Genomic DNA, 15,621 nt, shown 5'->3' on the forward strand with positions numbered 1-15,621 from the left:
GCTGGTGGGGGGTCTGGGCCCCCCCAGAGAACAGCAGCACCCTCTGAAGTGTCACAGCCAGGCTGGAAACGGGGCCTGGTGCTCACCTTGCAGCCTCCTTCCTCAGCACATTTCCCAGCCTTGGCACGGCTCCCTTGGTTTCCCCCACTGAGAGCAGCCTCTGTGCCCCCGCAAAGCCCGAGAGGGGATACTCTGGAAGGAAATGTCCATTAGCAGAGCACTCGATAACTTCTGTTTTCTGATTTATGGCAGTCACTAATGTCTGAAAATCATCTAGTGCTCTGGCTTCCTCTCTTGGCAAGAGGTGCCAGAGCAGGCTGGCCTGCCAGATTAAGTTATAACAGCTTCGGGAAGGCTCTGATGTCTCTGCTCAGACATCCAACGCTGACTGAGGACCAGACAGTCCCGAGGAGCTGCTGAACAAAGCAGCGCTTTCAAAGCCATTCTCTCCAGAGGTGCCACTATAAAGGAGGAGTGCGATCCCCTGTGCCACGTTCTCTGCAGGGGTCTGGGCCGGCGGCCATAGGTCCAAGGCCACCGCTGTCCCCTCGCAGCGGGGAACGTCGCATCCCCAGGGAACATCGAAAAAGGAGGAGAAAACCCCCGCTGTGCCTGTGAGCAAATAGTCACTGTGAGAAGTTGGGGTCCGGAAGAGTAACTTTCCCTGCTCGTTTGAATTTGGGCGGATCTGATGCAAAACACACCAAAAGTGCGTGCCTGTGAATACCAAGCGTGTTAATAGGTTAAAGTAAATCCAAAGTAACATTTGAAAGCTGGAAGATGAAAGTAGATCACAGGCCAAAGATCAAACAATCTAGAACCACTTCTAAGCCTTTTAGTGCTGCAGATTATTAGCATTTGAAAGTGAAGAGCATTAGTGAGAGAAGAGGATGGGGGGGAGCAGAAAGGAATTGCTGTTGTGCAGATAAAAAGTGAAGTAAGTGACAGTGGAAGAGGAAAAATGAAAATCATCCGGCTTATTGGGCACGGCACAAAAGGATGCATGCACAGTTGGAGGAACCACCAGCGGGTGTGCAGGAGCTGCCTCTGCTGCACTGGTCTCTCCAAAAAGCGCTGGTGGTTTCCATCGAGCAGCTGCTGTGGCAAAGGCTGGGAGCCATGGCTGTGGGAATGCCATCACTGCAGTGCCATGAGCTGTGTGCGCAGCCCCCCAGACCCACAGCATCCCTGGTGCTGCTTTACACCCAGAGGCGATGGAATGCAATCAGATCCAGAAGTGCACGGGCATCTCGCTCACATCTCTTTCAACCACGTGTCTCTGTTTCAGGGTTGCCCAAAACCCCCCTCATCCACGCAGTGCAGGATTCTGTTAATCGATGGTTGCAAATGCTCTCGGTGGTATTGTGCTGTGTGTATTCTTTTTGCTACTGGGGCACCGGGATGAGAACTGCCACCACAAAGGAGCTCTCAGCAGGTCCCCAGGCAGAGCACAGGGGGATGCAGCAGGGACCGGGCTGGTGGCAGGCACTCATCTCGTCCCCCCCACTGCTCTGCTGCTACACAGAGCCTGGCACCTTTGTTTATCTCAGGTGCTCCTCTGTGTGGCTGCAATTGCAAGCAGCAAATTATGAGTAAGGAGAGAGGGAGGCGAGTGGCTGCCATCCCTATTATATGCAGCCTCGGCTGTAATAAACACTGAAGTCGACTATTCCCAGAGGGAGTTGCTAATATAGGAGATTGATTCACTGCAGTGTAACCCCCCAAGGGCTTTACACACAACTCTGACTAAACTTCCCATAAAATCAATCCAGCCTTTTCACCACTTTTGACAGGGTGTTCTAATATTAATCCACTCTCCTTGTCAGTCAGCTCTGCTAACAAAGGCTTTAATGATCTTTAACCAGGCGTAATAAATACGACATAGGTAAGAGGAGGATTCCTGGATCCCTCCAGAAGAAAAAAAAATCCCTCCCTCCTATAGGTAAAGGGCTCACATTACTGCTGATGATAATAAATAATAAGAGAGAATAGTAAAATTATAATAATGATGACAATGCAAACAGCTTCCAAGGGAAGGCTCCACGGAGCACCTCGGCCACTCCGGGTGCACGCACAGAGCAAGGATTGGGTGCAATGCAATGGGTGCAGAGATGCCAGTGCCCAGCCAAGTGAAAGACAGTGCCCAGGAGGCAAGTGAGCCTGATGAGCCCCGGCACCGCCGCCCGCCTCAGCTAGCCTCAGGCACCCGCAGCAAACAGAGTTTTGTTGGAAAAAATGTAAAGCGCCTGGCCCCTGTGATTAAGCCCAGCACAGACTATTCCCTTTCTCCTGCATCATTTCCACATCTCTGCTTCTGACTCACCGCTGACTTATTCTCCCTGACAGTTAGACAGACAGGAGCCCACCTCGGATTGTTCGCACTGTAATTAGGAAAGTCCTTCGCTTCCGAAATGTGCGCAGGGCGGGCTCCGAGTGTTCGACAGGATGGAAACACGGGGAGAAACACACGGAGCATGGAGCTGCGGAACCTGCGTGAAAGCACAGCGAGAGGCAGAGTAGGTGCAGAGCAAGGCTCAGGGTGGTGAGGAGCTGGAGCACACCTCCGGACCACGCTCCAGGGCGGCAGCAGGGTCTGTGCACTTTTCTGCAGTAACAAAAGCACTGGGACGGAGTCTGGGATGCATCGCTGTGGCTTCATCTCTCCGCTCTGCTGCACGCCAGGGCACAGAGATGTGGGCACCTCACATTAGATAGAACCACAGAATTGCTTGAGTTGGAAGGGGCCCTTAAAGGTCCTCTAGTCCAACTCCCCTGTGATGAACAGGGACTCTTCCCCCACCCAAACCAACTCTCTCCCCCTGCCATGAGAGGAGTCCCAGCAGACCTCACTGGGAGGTGCAAGGTGGGTCTTAAAGACAAAGTAGAGAGCTCAGGGAGATTTTTATAAGGCAGAAATGGGTGTTTTGTTCCACGCCTGCTCTTCCCTCATGCAGCCTCCCTTTGCAGACCCAATCCACAGTGCCACGTTGCAGCAGGTGCCCTAAACTCAGAGACATTTAAACACAAACATTGCTTTGGACATGGGCCACAACCAGGTTGGTTTCAACCTGCACGGTGTTCATTTGCTTTGGAAGAAACTGTCTGGGAGAGAGGAGCCCTGCTAAGACCAACACGTGCCAATGTGTCAACCAAGTGCTTGTCACTGAGCAATGAGTTAATGGCAGGTGAAGCACATGCAACTTGTCAGCATGCTGCCACGATGAGGCTGAAGGAACTTGCTCATCCTCTTCCTCAAACCGTCCCAATTTGTGCCTGAGAGACAATGGAAATCAGAAGAGAGAACTCAAAGGAATATCATTTGGATTGATCCAGCAATTTACAAGTCCAAAAAATCTGTGGGATCCTTCATAGTGCTTAATTATACGGCAAATGGAATTGAAAATATTCACACAAATTTAATGTCATGCAGGCATCATCAGGAAATCCCAGGGATGTTTCCTAAGGATCACCTTAATGCCTTTTGCAGGAAAAGGAGATCCTGAGTGAGTATTACACTACCCATAATGTTATAAACAAATCTAATGGTTTGCTTTGCTTCGCCCCTCAACAGAACTCTTAATTATGTATCTTGCAAATGTGCTTGGAAAATGGATTAGCTACACCAGCTGTTTGCTACCATGGCAGAGTCTTTTCCAAAGCGTTTGTAGTGGCTCCAAAGTATTATCCACGTCCCCTGCTCTGGCAGCACAAGCATGTGATGAGGAAGGACCCGCTTTGGTTCGACGTGCGGATTAGCTCGGGCTTTGTAGACCAGACGCAAGGTGTTTTGCTGGAATCAGTCACAGCTGTCTCTGCTCACAAGGCAGGAATCAGGATAATTTGTGCAAGGTTGGTTTGCTTTTGGTGTGTACGTTGCTTTGCAGCTGGATGGCAGGAGAGAATAGAGAAGAATTTCAAAAACAACCAACCACCACATTGAAGGGATTTAGTTCATGAGCAGTAGCCACGAGGAGGTGCAGAAGGGCAGGAGGAGTGTGCAGGTGGCCACTTGGCACTGGGCTTAGCAGGGGCACAAGAGTCGAAAGAAAAGCAATGGCCTTGCAGCAACACTCTGCAATTTGGAGGTTGTAATGGCCATCGGGCTGCTCCATCACCTACCACAGCCCATCCAAGCCTGGAAGGGGGGGTTCAAAGCATCCCATGGGGATGGTGGCAAGGCAGGGTTGCAGGTGGCCTGGCCAGCCGTGCACTCTGCTCATCTCACTGTTTCAGGCCTCCCGTAGGGAAAGGGCAATGAGCACCACAACACTGCTCATTCCAAGTCCCAACTTGGTGAGAGGCTGGGGAGCCCTCAGACGACAGGAGTGATCAAAGAGGATCATGTATTATTTATAGGCAGAGGAGCCAACTTTTTGTTCTATGTTTACACAGTGCTTGGCATAATAATGTCCTCATGCAACCAGATCCCTGCCTGGGACCAGGCATCCATAGCAGCCCAAAGGCGTGATGCTCTGGGAGCCGGACAGAGTATCACTGTGCTGAGAGGGGTGGCACGTCCATGGCAGCTGCCAGCGTCCCTCACTGCCTTGGCTCCTTCCCATATTCATCTCCAATGCAGACAAGGAGCCATCCTTTAAATAAGCTCCCGAGGACACCCATTAATAAAATGCTACTTATCTCTGCGTGCTCTGAAATAGCTAGGTGGGCAGTGCACTGTAATGGAACTTTTAGCTCAAGTAGCAATGACTTTGACCGTGCAAAATTACACTCTATTCTGGCCAAATTAACTAGGTAATGCCTTGCATTAGTGTAAAATCCTCCATCAAACCATGAAGGCTGCCGTTAAAAACACTCAAGGCCAAAAAAATATGGTGGTGGGGGGAAGCACTCAGCTCAGCTAACAACCCGAGAGGATGATTTTCCACCTGGCGCTGCCCTCTGCATGTGGGCGAGGTGGGGAAGGGCAGGGAGGAAATGCAAACGCCTTTGCTGGGGTGTAGCAGAGGCTGCTGGAAGTGGGGTAGGAAGGGGAGCACTGAGCCAAGGTACTGCCCAGACACCCATGAATGAGCAGGGGTCCCCTCCCCTCCCCCACCCCACATGCAGCTCGTAGCCTCCCTCTGCGCCTGCACACGTTGGCTGCATGCATTAACATTTCCTTAATTCTGACAGTGCTCCCGCATTGCATTGAGTCACAGCTCAGTGGGTTTGTGCCGGATGCATTCAGAAATGCCATTTCTGCTTTGCCTCCATACCCAGACGAGCAGCTCAGCCATCCTGGTGTCAGCACCGCGTACCCACCCAAGCCACAGCTCTGCTCCCTGCATGCCTCTGCACCTGGCGAGAATCACTCTGCACGTGGCAATGGGCTCGGTGGCAGCCAGGTACCCCAGCGCCCAGTGGAGGCACTTTTGGCACTCCCCCCCCATTGTGTTTCATGGCCTGAAATGCTTCCTGCTGTAATTCCCCCACCTGGGAAGGGAGACCCTGCCTGCTCTCATGGCTGCGCTGCTTTATACATGAAGCACTATTTTTCTTTTTCCTCTTTTTACCTTTTTTATCTGTTACTTCAGCAGATCAGACTGGAGGAGCTGTCTATTAATAGGTGATCCGGGCAACCTGAACAGCTCAAGCAGAGAAATACCTGGAAAAAAATAAAGGATCTCTGACGGAGGAGCGCGCAGACATCAGATGTGACTTAACGAGGAGAACACGACTTTCCTATTAGCACTCCCCCTCCACGTGACACAGGCAAAGGAAAGGGAAGAAACTGCCAAAGAGCTTATTTGTTTTGCAATTACGGATGAAATAAAAAATTACTTGGTCTAATTAGGCCTCTTTTAGTAAGAGAACCATGCAAAATAATCTCCATTTCATTATCAATGCCAATGCAATTCTCTCTTGTGCTTTATATGTTTAAGTGAAAATGTGGAAGGTCAATTTGCTATGTAAATTTTCGCAAATTTGGCTAAACTAAAACGATTACACTAATGCGTATGCAAATTAGCTTAATTGATAATGACTTCTCTTGGTAACTTTAAAGAAGGGGGGGATTATTCCAATTGTGACAATCCTCTAAAGTGTTTCTTTGCCCAATAAAGAAATGATATCTTGAAAAATTAAAGAGCATATAATGAAATCAGATTAATTAATGCTATGACCAATTAGCACATGCAAAGAGAAGAGATTTACAGAAGCAAAATTCACTAGAGAAGGCTACAGGAATTCATCATCTTTCACAAAGACATTTATACACCTTAATATTCTTTGGAACACGGAGGAGCTCTTTGCTTACACAAGTAGTTTGCTGTTAAAACAGATATTTTTGCTCAATGGGAGGAAGCGAAATAAATCAAAAAGCAAAAGCCTCTGCCTCGTGCTTGATGGATGAGCTGGGTCCTTGCCCCACCTGCCTGAGGCTGTTGACCATCAGCACTCGCACACAAGACTCCAGCCATACCCCTTTCCTCCAAAATCCTATAAATGCCGGCCTCTTCACCAAGGTTTTGCAGATAAAAGAAAAGCCCTGGTCCAGCAGCAGGGGAATATTCAGCAGGTGCTCTCCCATTTCAGAGCTTTCATGAAGATGCTCAGCACAGTCCAATGGACCTGACCCTGCTCAGCCATGCCAAGCTGTCCCAGAAAACATTAACTACACCAAGCGGAAAGTGACAACTGAAAACTCTCCTTACTACCACAATAAAACTCATGTGAAGTAATAAAAATAATTACCAGTAACACTGTATGTAATATCCTTCTGTGTCATCTCTCTCCTGTTGGCAATAAAGCTACCTAACGAATTAACTATAAGGGAGAGACCATTTATTTACCATGTAATTAGACCATGCTGGAAAATGCTTTGTATGAAGTGTCACGTGGACAGGTATAAATTAATGATGTCAGTGTGCAGCAGTGTCCCCATGCAGTGCATGGGATGGGGTGTGAACCAGAGGTGGGTCCCATGCGGCCTCATCCCCAGCACTGCAGTACATCACTGGGAAAACATTTCTGCTTGTGAATTGGCAGTTATTCCCACTTTATGAAAAGGAAACCAAGCCAGAGAGCAAACAACATAAGGGAGCATGGACGGGCATGATGCTTCTTAAATGAAAGCGAGGAGGGGGAAAGAGAGAAACTTCTCAATTTTTGATGCTGGGGGTCAGAGCCCCCCAAATGATGAGCTACATAGTGTGGGGCTTGGCCTCCCCAAACAAGGACAGCTCCTACAACACCAGCTGCGGGGTACCCATCCGGAGACCTGACTGCCTGCTCCCAAATAACTGAGTTGGTAGAGAGCAGGCAGCCAGGTCAGCATGTGTGATGGAGTGCTGCAGGGCCACGAGTTTTCTGATGCCATTATCTGAGTTCTTCAGATAGCTGAACTACTGAATAAGCACTATTGCTGGCTTTATGGCACCGCTCCGCTCAAGTTCACATCTCCAATACATTACCTCACCTCAGCCATTCAGAGAGGAGAGAGAAAAAAGGTCACTCTCTTAAAATAAAAAAATAAAAACACAGAACTCCTCCTCTAAAATCATACAATGAAGAAGTGGCCAGAAGTCCTGGGCAGCACAGGGTGGAGGTTAGGAGCCTGGAGAAGACCAGCAGTGTGCCCTCAAGGCCCCGGCAGAGATCCTCCATTACAGCCCTGCCCACAGTACCCCCAACCCTGCCCGAGGAACCTCCAAGACCTGTCCATAGTAGTCCCAACCCTACCTCAAGAACCTCCAGCCCTGCCCGTGGTACCACAAGCCCTACCCAAAGAACCCCCACCCTTGATCATGGTACCTCAAGCGCTGTCCATGGTACCACTATCCCCATCCACGACATCCTCAGCCCTGCCCATGGAACCCCAAGCCCAGTTTTGCCATAGGAGCTCTGAAACTCTTCAATTTCTAGAAATCGCTCAAACGCTCTCTGCCCTACATTAGATGCAGCATTTATAACCATAAATCAATGGTGCTATTAAACTCTGCTCACAGCCCTGATTTCCTTGCAGCCCTGGCCATCCTCGCCCACAAAAAAATGCTTGCTCTGCCCTGTTTCCAGTGCTGCCGAGCAGGAGGCTCGGTGCACACAGCACAGCTCCAGTGACATGCGCGATGGATGTGCTCACCCCTCCTGTGAACCCTGCAGAGCAGGGGCGATGGAAGGGAACCTTTTGCTCGATTTATTTCACTGCAGTCAATTGTGTGGCATGTCTCCCAGTTTGTTGGTACCTCTCAAGCAAAACAGGCTCTTTCCATCTCATTGGCGTTATGCATGAGCTGGGATAGGAAATGAGCAAATACACTGCTTGGATAAACAGCCTGAAGAGGGGCTTTCTTTCCTTCTTCCTTTTATTTTGCCACCCTTTTTTTCCTCTCTCTCTCTTTTTCTTTTGGCATTTTGTTGTCTACAAAGACAGGTGGTAAACAGGAGGAAAAAAAGATGCACCTTCAGATCATCAGCAGAAATCTCTCCTCTCTCCATTTTTCTCTGCTATTTGTTCAACTCTAAAACATTAAAGAAAGAACTGGGGGGAAAGATGTGGTTTTTTCGACTTTGTCTCTCATTTGTTAATTGTGCTCATCAGCAAAAATATCGTTCGCAGTAGAGATGGGGAGCCAAAAAAAATGGAGCTGATCATATGCAAGGGAAATAACTCAGATGTGAAAATACTTCAAGACTGGAAGATTGCACTATTTATTCACACAAGTGTCCTGCTGTGCCTCAGAAATGCAGTGATTTAATGAGCTGCTGCAAAGGTGTTTGTTATTAAGAAATTCTGTCTCTGGTTATTCTCTGCCGTGTGATTAGGACAGAGCCCGGCAGAAGTTCTGACTCGGCACACCATTAAAGATTTAGCGTCTCCCCTCCCCGCTCCCGGCTCCGCAGTGCTTTTGAATCCATTCCAGAATTAAACACGGTACAAGCTGAACGGGGCTTGTTCAGCACAGATGCCGAGTGAGAGTTAAGGAGAAATTAGGAAAGCATTTGTGTTAACAGATGTTCCTCCTCTCTGCCGGGGATCTGCGCATGTGGGGTGGTGGCATGGAGCTTGGTGGGAGCAGGGAGCACCCAGTGACACCTAATGGGACAGGGACCAGTATGGGAACCCACCCCACATCTCTGGGCTGTGCTACTCAGCAGGGCTGCCTCCATCCATTCCAGCATCCCCACCTCACCATTGCTACCATCCAGGTTCTTCATGGAGTGGGTCACCAAAGCCACCTTGGGATGTCTGGTGCTCATGAACTCCTCCCCAGGCTCCTGTCCCCCAGCCTGTGCCCCCTGGTGCTGGTTCCCCACCTCACCCCAGTGATACAGAACACAAAAGGATAGCCATTATGGGGAATTCTCTGGGGCACTCTGCTCCCTGGCGATTTAAGCATGCTCCACGCAGCATGTCTGCTCTGGTTGCTGTGCCGGAGCAGAGTGTTTCTCCTTTCAAGTCGCTCAAGCACTGCTATTACTCCGAGGCTAAGCAGCGCTAATGGAGAAAGCATTCCAAGTTTCATTTTCCTCTGTAATGGAAAATGCAAGAGCGAGATTTCAGTCTGTGAGCACTTCTATGAAAAAACAAATATCTTTATTGGCACTGGACAGCCTGCCAATCAGCCACAAAATTGCTGGCTTCTCTTTCTCCCCTGAAGGAATGCCTCTGCATACAAAGATACCGGAAAAACTTCAGGGCCTGGAGGATAAAAGGCCCTTCTTTGCCTTTCATTGGGTGATTTGCAATGCATTGCTTCAGCATAATTTCCCATCTCCACCGCTCACAAAGGAAGCTCTGTTGCTATCTGTGAGTTTAATAATTTCTGTTCCCTACACCTTGCATTCATAATGCATCTTTCAACACCTTGGCTCCCGCTGCCCAATAAAACCTGAGGCTTCACACCAAGACAGACCTGGAACCTGGGCTTCTTCCCCTGCAGCCCCAGAGCTCCTACATGAGGAAAAGCTCTGCAGTGCTAGAGATGTGCACTCTGGAAGGGCTGGGTCAGAGTAGCCCAACTGCAGACCCGGTGGTGCCTGCTTGCAGCCCTGTCACCCAACAAAAAGGGAAAGCAACACACAACTTGCGTGTTCCCATCTTCCCAGGTGCCTGGCTGTCATCGCCTCATGGCCTCTCCCCCTCCAAAGGCACAGTCAGATGCCCAGGGCCAAGCAGGTTTCATGATTTCATCCCTGTGAGACTTTCATCCCACACCACCCAACTCCGCACGTTCCCCACCATCACCATGAGGCAGACTGCAGAAAACTCGTTACCACCTGCTTTCGGATGGGAGGATTTACATAAGTTATTCCCCGAAGCCTTTAGTCCCCACAGGACATATTTTTTATCCATTTACCCAGGAATTCAACTATTAAAAGCCTGCAGACATGCAGCATTTGTAAAATTAGTACAAGAGGCTCCAAATAATCCATGGCTCCGTCTGTTCCATGAGCCATGCGTCTCTCTCCCCTTCCAGCAGCTGCAAACAGAAGGCACAAAGTCTTGGTGGGGTGGCTGCAGGGTAGTGACCCTCACCCACCCCCAGCACAACCCCCCCATCCTGAGCCCAGGAGAGGAGAAGCAGAGATGTTGGCTCAGGAGTGGGTGGATGTTGCTCTCAGTGCCCTTTGTGTTGGCGGCTTTAAATAAATGTCTCCTGGCTCCCCCTGGCCACGGCCTGACCCTTTTATCAAAATGCATCAAAATGCTTTTCCCACAGGAGTTCTTTCACAACAGCAAGGAAACGCTCTATTATTTATTTGGGCAGCCCTCACAAAGTCTCGCACGGGTCACGCAGGCGGTGTCCATCCAATTGGTACTTTTGGCACATGTCAGGGGAAGGAGAGCAGAGCCTGTCAGTGCTGCAGCACAGCGTGAGGCCGCACTGAGACCAGATCTTAGTGCAAACATCTGCACCAGACATGCATGCACAGCAGCATGCCAGCAGCAGAGCTGTGCACACCGCAGCCATACACATCATAGCTGTAACATGATGGAAAGGGCAGCAATGACAGCAAAGTAGCAAGGTCCTAGGCTGCAACAAATGAGGACTTGCTCAAATACAACAGCTATGGGCACAGAAACAAAGGAAAGACTCTGCTTACCTTTGGAAGGCCTTAAGTACATAGGGATCCACAGCAAGATACCCTTGCCTCCCCCCTGCCAAACCTTAAATGAGGTCTGGGAAGGGGTGGATCCTGGCTCCACCCCGTCCATCACTCAGGTGCACTGCACACACCTGAGCTCCCCTGGGTTGGCCCTGCCTTCCCACCAGGTGCTCAGTCACTGTTTCAAGCCATGACTTAGCATTTCCACTACAACAGCCATGCACAGAAACCTCTGCAAAGCCTTCCAGGCCACTCCAGCCCCTCTGCAGCGTGCATCTGAGTGTTTTGCACAAGCACAAAGTTCTGTAAGAGCATTAAATTATTAAACCACCGGAGTCGTCTCGCCCTCCGCTTTCTGTGTGAACAGATCATTAATTACCTGCTGTAAACAACAGAGACAGAGGACCCAGCAGAAAGCAGGACTGGTTCTGTGCACCCAGTCCCCTCCCTGCAGCCCCCCTGTGTGCAGGATGAGGCCCATCCCTGAGCGTTTGCTCTGCTACAGGCACAGCCCGCCCTGGTCTTATTTATTTATTTTGGTAGGGTCCAGTGTGTAACACAACTGTACATAAATAAATAATTCAGACTGCTAAAGACTGCTGCAGAGGCGACTTTCCTGGGGATTTAATGCTCACATCCCTCACACTCCTGCCACAGCAAAAAAGAAAAATTACAAATTGATCTACAGGACCAGGCTCCCCTCTCACACCGCCCTGCTCCATCACTATAAATAATGGCCGAGCCCCCAGGGGCTGCACGCAGGGCTTGGGGGGAGGTGCTATGCATTGGTGCTGAGAAGCTTCCAGTGTCACCTGAGGATCCAACAATGCATCCGTATTGCTGGAGCATCATTCCCCATCCCCATGCTCCCTGTGCCCCTGGTGTCTCTCCTGCAGTCCTTGACATTTTCTTTCTCAAGGGGCAAGTCCCTGGTGCATCCTCACAGAGTAATTGTGAAATTATTATGGTTGGTGATTTTAATTTAAATTGGATGGAGAAATGTTGTACTGCGGCTGACTCATTTGCTATGGATTTTCACTTAACCAAATTGATTAGTCAACCAACTAGACTTAACTTGAAAGTTGTAATCATTCATTATTAGATCTAATTTTCATGTTGCTCCCAGATTACATTCAGAAATTGAACTGCACAGACTTTAACCAAGTTGGGGCGGAGGCTCTGGCAGGGAGGTGCCCAACAATGAAATCCCCCTGCTTGCACCCACCCCAGATGCTTGGAGTGCTGGACTGGTGCAGAAAAGCCAAGGTACCACTGGATCCAGCCCCAGCCAGGCACTCATGCTGATGCTCCCCACCTCCATGCACAGTCCCACCAGCATCCATCCTCCCAAGGAGCACACAAAGAGGCAGAAGCCCCCGAGTCAGGGTTAGCAGAGCCCCCTACCCATCCTCCCACCTGTGCCCCTCATTTAGGAGCAGCTCTGCGTATCTCTAATTACCACCAGGCACTGCAGAGGCCACTGCCTCTTTAAATAAGCAGGCTGCATGCCAATTAATACCTTTAATTAACAGTAAGGACTTGCTGGAGGGACTAGGGCTTGGTCTCCCAGATGGACTCTCTGCCTGTTGATCCAAGCGGCAAGGCTCTGTTAGGTCAGGCTGGCTGAGACCTGCTGCCGGATTGCTCACCACTCCCTGCCAATTAAAATGACTGTGAGGGAAAAGATACCTCCAGTGGGACAGCCAGACAGGCAGCGAGGAGCAGACAGACAGACAGCTGGACACACAGCTGGACACACAGCAAGAGACAGCCTGACAGACAGTTGGACAGACCATGAGGGACAGCTGAACAAATGGCCAGACAGACCTCAAGGGACGACTGAACAGTCAGACAGACTACAAGGGACAACTGGACAGACAGAAAGACTGTGAGGGACATCCAGACAGGCAGACAGACCACAAGGGACAGCTGGACAGACAGCTAGACAGACCTCGAGGAAAAACAGAACAGTCAGACCATGAGGGATAACTGGACAGACAGACAGGGAGGGACAGCCAGACAGTCCATGAGAGACAACTGGACAGGCAGACAGACAGACCGCAAGGGACAGCTGGACAGACAGTCGGACAGACCTCAGGGGACAACCAGACAGACAGCTGGAAAGATCACAAGACACAGCCAGACAAACAGCCGGACAGACCATGAGGGACAGACGGACAGTCCCTGTCCCAGGGCAGGGGGACAGGCAGGGAAAGGCTCCCATTCTCCCCATTCTCTCCCTGGCTCCTGCAGGCCTGGCTTTGCACACAGGGGCCCCCGAGGTGGCACGGCTGCATTTCAGCTCCCCACCTTCCCATCCAAATAATTGTCATGGTAGCAGGTGCAGGAGCAGCGGGCCAGAGGGAGATCTTTATTCAAAGCAATGTATGTTAACGTCTCCAAAAGCTTTTAACGAAGGCCATTATTCCCACCCTGAGAATCGATGCATTTTAATTCCCTCCGAGCTATTTGTTTGGCTTTGCTTCTGTTTTTCAAACACGCGAGACACGTTTAACAAAACAAGGTAGCCCTGCAAGAGAGACGGCGCGTTGCATTTTCCCTTGAAACTCCTGGAAGTTCATTTTCAAAGCAGGGCAGTTTTCTTGGAATCAATGCATATCAACCAAAATCAATAGTTACTTTACGCAGATGGGCTGAGACACCTAAGTGATAGCGCTCTATGGCATTGCTATCCAAATCTATATGTTTTCAACAAGTCAATGCATTTTAGCAGCTGCTACTGTCTTTTCACTTAAAAATAATCCAATTGCAGATAAGGCAGTCCCTTTCCACCGAGTCCAGAGATACCCTCTGTGCATTTAGTGAAACCAAAGCACTTTCACTTGAATCAAAACCTTTCCCTTCCAGCTCCCTCCATACCCTCAGGTTGGATATTAGGGAAAACTCCTCTGAAAGAGTGGTGATACGTAGGCTGCCCAGGGAGGTGGTGGGGTCACCATCCCTGGAGGTGTTTGAGAACCATGGAGATGTGGCACTGAGGGATACACTCAGTGGGCAGTACTGGTGGTAGGTGGACAGTTGGACAGGATGATCTCAGAGGTCTTTTCCAACCTTAATGATTCAATAATCCCATGCCAGCCCCTCTCTGCAGACAGAGCTCTGTGAGCTCAGCCCCATCCTGGTGCCCCTTCTCCCCATGGCTCTGTGTCCGCAGAGCACGCAGCAGTGCCACGCTGAGCCCAGCTGAGCCTTACACCTTTACAAACCAACGCAAATCCGGCGTTTAACACCGAGCCCTGATCGTTCACTCCCTCCTCTCAATCTGGGATGAAAACCACTGCTGAACAGGCACTCCAGCTCTTGACCACTTACATTTCTACTGACATTTCATAAGCTTTTTCATCTGGCTTTGCTCTTCTGTAGTGCAATCACCAGCATGTCCAGGTGCGCTGGCATGAAAGGCAGCATGTAAGCAGATTTTTGCAGGACAGAGACATTCAATTTAGTTAAAAGGCTCTGCCAAGTGCAGTGCCTTCAAGAAGAGAGAACTGCAAGTCCCACTCGTCCCAGATACTCAGGGAGAACTCCAGACAGGGAGATTGGCCAGGGTGAGTTATTGCCATCAAATGGTTCTGTGATGTTCACAGGGAGGCATTTTCCTCTGCTTTTTTTTTTCCTGTTCCTCTTGCTGTATGCAAATTGCTGTTCCCTGTGAGTTATTAGATAACAAAGGGCTGTTTGCTCTGCAGAGACTTGCTTGTGTCTGAACCTTGTGAGAACGATAATTAAGGAATGCCGTCAGAATCTGCACCGAGGATCATTTTCACCCCTCCCCAGCGCAGTCTCCAGGAGGAAGCTACGAGTTTCCTCCTGTGTTAAACGCAGTGGGAGCGATGGCAGCACGGGCACCTGACTTGTGGGGAGCACAACAGCAGCCCTGGGTCAGCCCCACAGCTGCATGCAGGAGTCTGCTTCTCACCCCCCAGATGTGACCACACCCCGACAGTGAGACATCCCTTTTTCCAGGGCTGTGTCATGCTGGTGGGCATGAGCAAGCCAAGCATCCACACCTCTGACCAGCTATCCCCTGGCTGATTGCTGTCCCCACAAACATCCCAGCTCAGGACACCACAAATACTTTCTTTTGCCAAAAGCAGGATGCCCAACGCCCACTTGCAGCCCCCCAAGGGTGCTGTGTTCTGCAGTGCCCTGGAGTGCTGAACCATGCAGCATCTCCCCTCCATGTCCCCAGATCCCCCCTGCTCCCAGCCACCCCCGGAGCCTTGCAGGCATCCCGGAGCCCAGCACTGCCCGCCGCCAGCCGTGTTGCCATGGAGAAGATTTCTGTGCCACCGGTGACACAAAGGAAATTGCACTTTCCTGAGCTTGCCTGGGATGCAGCACTAATGAGGAGGAGGAGGAGAAGAGTAGGAAAAGGGCTGGCTCGCTTCCTTTCTTTCGCTCTTTATTTCTAGCGGGAAGGAAAAAAAAAAAGAACGATAAAAAAAAGACAAACAAGAAAACAGCGCTGGGTGGGAGGGGCTCAGCCTCTCCCCTGCCAAATGACGGAGCTGGCAGCAGCAGAGCCGGGTTTGTGTGCACTCGTTCCCA

General features: G+C 50.2%; 1 long non-coding RNA gene across 1 annotated transcript; it reads right to left on the reverse strand.

The window, feature by feature from the left end:
• LOC110387712 lies at nt 2,929–11,080 on the reverse strand. The gene is made up of 3 exons (XR_002432662.1): nt 11,047–11,080; nt 5,514–5,605; nt 2,929–3,884 (listed from the first exon to the last, which is right to left on the reverse strand). It is a non-coding gene; the product is annotated as an uncharacterized LOC110387712 (long non-coding RNA).

The sequence above is a fragment of the Numida meleagris genome, chromosome 23, assembly GCF_002078875.1.
Source record: "Numida meleagris isolate 19003 breed g44 Domestic line chromosome 23, NumMel1.0, whole genome shotgun sequence".
In the NCBI taxonomy this organism is placed as follows: domain Eukaryota; kingdom Metazoa; phylum Chordata; class Aves; order Galliformes; family Numididae; genus Numida; species Numida meleagris.